The sequence below is a fragment of the Sciurus carolinensis genome, chromosome 2 (genome assembly GCF_902686445.1).
Source record: "Sciurus carolinensis chromosome 2, mSciCar1.2, whole genome shotgun sequence".
In the NCBI taxonomy this organism is placed as follows: Eukaryota; Metazoa; Chordata; class Mammalia; order Rodentia; family Sciuridae; genus Sciurus; species Sciurus carolinensis.
In genome coordinates, this window is record NC_062214.1 from 197,287,753 (window position 1) to 197,291,727 (window position 3,975).

The 3,975-nt window shown below is 47.3% G+C and overlaps 1 pseudogene; it reads left to right on the plus strand.

Moving 5' to 3' along the window:
* The first annotated feature begins 1,478 nt into the window (after window positions 1-1,478).
* Window positions 1,479-2,211, plus strand: LOC124976650 (endoribonuclease LACTB2-like; annotated as a pseudogene).
* The last annotated feature ends 1,764 nt before the right edge of the window (window positions 2,212-3,975 follow it).

Sequence of the window (3,975 nt, forward strand, 5' to 3'; positions counted from 1 at the left end):
GGGCGCCTGTGCAGGACTATTAAAGGGTGGGGGAAGGGGAAGAAAGTTCTCCAGGCCACTGGCCCTGAGACAAGGATTCCAGAGCTCCCTGGAAGGAAGCACGCTATGGGGGCAGGGAGCAGAGTGCCCAGGAGGATTGCGGCCTGCATGCAGCCTTTGGATTTCAGCCCAGCAGCACGGAGGGGCCACAGCAGGGGTGCAGTGCAGCTCGGGGTGTTATAGTGGATCCCTCTGGCCTCCGGGCCTTCCCGGGGCTCTGCCAGCCTGGGAAGAAAAGAATCTTGCTTCCTTATGCAACACCACGAAGGTTGGTGCTGCCTCACCCTGAGTGCTTCGTGGGGACAGTGAGGGAGACAGGTGTGATGCCCCTTTTGCAAGTTCTCTGTAGAATCCTGTTAGATGCTGATAGGCTGACCAGGATGAAGAGCCCAAGTTCTCCTGGCACCGTGTAAAGAAGAATTCCCAGGGGAGGTGTCCAGACAGGAGATGAATAGGAGTCGCCAGGGAGAGATGCCAGGAGGCAGGTGGGCGGGCTGAGGAGGAGATCTAGAGAAGGAAAGGCACAGAGGCAGGGAAGGGCCAGGATGCCCCAGAAGCCCCCCATCAGAATCAGGCTGAGGAGTGGGCAGGGAGCAGTCCCAGGCCCTGTGCCTGGGTGGGCTGGGGGAAACGAGGGGTTGGGTAGGGCGGGGCAGGGAAGGTCACAGCAAAACTAAGGCCTGCTGGGTGGGGGAGGCATATGGTGGACAGCACGGGGGTCCAATAAACATGGAGAATAAACCTTGTACCTGTCTCTGCTTCCTCTGGAAACTTGGCAAAAATAATGGCAAAGGATGGAAGGAATAAACAACAGGGGAGACAGCCTCCTGAAGCGAGACAGAACTGCCGGGACTCAGCCAAGAAGCAAGGGCAGCCCCAGCATGTGTGCCAGCCCCAGGCACCCAAACCCCGGGCTGCAGAGAATGGAGTGCGCTGGGACTGGGCCCTGGGCGCTGAGGATGGGAAGGGACCAGGGGATGGCCTGTCTGCAGAGGATTGGAGCCCCTGTGGTGGACAGCCCCAATGTGATCACCAAGATTTCCTGTCTTCTGGTATTCGTGCCCTCCTCTAATTGCCCTGGGTGCAGACCCGGATGTTGCTTCCAACCAGTAACTGGTCACAGAGGACTGGGGTGCAGCTTGGCAGATCACAGGCCTAGCATGCACGAGGCCCTAGGCTCAACCTCCAGCTCTGCAAAGAAATAAATAGAAAGCACGCCTATAGCCCGGGGGTATGCCAGGTGCGGTGACGCTCCCCTCTCATATAGGTCACTTAGAAGCCACAGCAGGAAGACTGCAAGTTCAGGGCCAGCCTGGGCAACTTAGCAAGACCCTGTCCCAAAATAAAATTAGAAAGGACTGGGGATGCTGCTTTTTGGTTCCTCACTCTCGTTGCCTAATATTCGACCAACTGGCTGGCCGCTGAAACTGAAGATGTAACTCGTGGTAGTGCACGTGCTGGGCCGTAACCTGAGTCCCAGGACCCTTCAAGGCACCAACACCTACCTGGTGGGGACCGACTCCGACCCTGGAGAGCCCTCAATTCCAGAATATATCATCTGTTTAAAGCAAGCTCTGGCTGAATTTAAAATGGCAATCCAGGAAATGGTAGTGACTCATTGGCATGTTGATCATTCTGGAAGCATGAAAGATATTTGTAAAAGCATCGATTATGACACTCCCTATCATATTAAAAAACTCCCACGGAATCCTCATGGAGAAGAAATGAAAGGAAATGGAGAGCAACGATATGTGTATCTGAAAGATGGGGATGTGATTAAGACTGAGGGAGCCACTCCAAGAGTTATAGACACACCTGGCCACACTGGTGATCATGTGGCTCTACCTTAGAAGAAAATGCCCTCTTTTCTGGAGATTGCATCCGTGGGGAAGGAACAACTATATTTGAAGACCTCTGTGATTATATGAACTCCTTAAAAGAGTTACTGAAAGTCAAAGCTGATATTATATATCCAGGACGTGGCCCAGTAATCCCTAACGCTGAACCTAAAATTCTACAATGTATTTCTCACAGAAATACCTGAGAAGAACAAATTCTTACATTAGTTTGTGATAATTTTGAAAAATCATTTACAGTAACTGATCTTGTCAAAATGATTTACAAGAATACTCTTGAGCATTTACATAAATGGCTGAACGTAATGTCTTGCTTTATTTGGAAAAAAAAAAAACAAAAAAAAAAAAACAGAAAAATAAGAGAAAATATTTAGCAACATGGATCCTAACAAGAAATGGGGAGCTGTACTTTAGTTTCAAATTAACAAAAAACTCTGTTTTGTTTTGCTTTTAGAGGATGGGATGTTTTCTTACATGTGGATTATTTATAGAGAATATAGAATGTAGAAGTTCAAAAATACACTTCAAAATAATATATTTGCTCTAATATATGTAAATTACATTTTATATCAATGGGATAGGTTACTTAACCTTGGTCTTTTAACATTTTGCCAAAAATTCAGAATCCAACAGTTTGTCAATTTTGTATGGATTAAATAAAATTGCTACTTTCAGAATAATAAAATTTAGCCAAAAGTGGTGGTGCACACCTGTAATCCCAGGGACTCGGGAGGCTGAGGCAGGAGGATCTCAAGTTTGAGGCCATCATGGGCAACCAGACAAGACCTGGTCTCAAAATAGAAAACAAAAATAGCTTGGGATAGGCTGGGGAGATCTCTCAGTTGGTAAAGTGCTTGCCTTACAAGCACAGGGCCCTGGGTTCGAGCCCCAGCACCACAAAAAAAAAAAAAAAAAAAAAAAAAAAGCTTGGGATGTGGCTCAGTGGAGGGGTATCCCTGGGTTCAATCCCCAATACCACCAAAAATAAAATAAAATTTAAATTTTGGTAATTTATACCAGACATAAACCAATCTTGGAGATTAGTTATTAACAGTTGTCAGTAATAGTATTTTCTCTAATGCTTCAGTTAACAGGCCAGATTTCTATATATTCCTTCTTTTTCCTCAATGCTTTGTCTTTATCTGTAGATAACAGCTTTGTTTTCCTGTTTCCATCAATTACATTATGATCCAGTATTGGTTCTATAGCTTATATCGTGGGTATTTTCTTATAATCGTATCCCACGAATGATTCATGTCAATCAATTTTGGGAATTGAAATTTATTAAATTCCCAATTTGAAGTTAAAAAAAGGACTGGGGGTGAGAACCCCTGGGTTCATTCTCCAGTACTGGAGGTTGGGGTTGGGGTGGGGTCACTAGGGATAAATCAAAGATCCCAAACACCCCCAGAGAGAAAAATTGAGTCTTATGTAAAAGACAGAAGGTCAGCGAGGCTGCGGGCTCGCTGGCAGCCCTGAAAGCTAGAAGGTCCTGGAGAAAGGCCCTCAGGATGTTGGGAAGTGATTTCAACGTGAAGTGATATACCCAGCTGAGGGCCGTTCAGGAGGCGGGCTTCTTGGAGGGAGACTGCCGGGCAAGGGTGAGGGCACACTTGGCGCACGGAAAACGGTGCTCAGCACTGACGCCCAGGAGGACTTAGGGATACAAAGAGAGTTGGTGTTATGTGTTGCTACATAACAGATCCGCACAGATTAATGGCCGTTTCCATGCATCAAGAATTTGGGCATGGGCTGGGGAGATAGCTCAGTTGGTAAAGTGCTTGCCTTGCAAGCACAGGGCCCTGGGTTCGATCCCCAGCACCAAAAAAAAAAAAGAATCTGGGCATGACTTAGCTGAATCCTCTGCTTAAGAGTCTCACAAAGCTGGCTGCAGTGGTGTATGCCAGTAATCCCAGCCACTTGGGAGTCTGAGGCAGGAGGATCGCAAGTTCGAGAACAGCCACAGCAACTTAGTGAGGTCCTAAGGCAGGTTCATGAGACCCTATCTCAAAAGATAAAACTAAAACCAGGCTGGGGGTGTTGCTCAGTGGTTAAGCACCCCTGGGTTCAATCCCAAGTG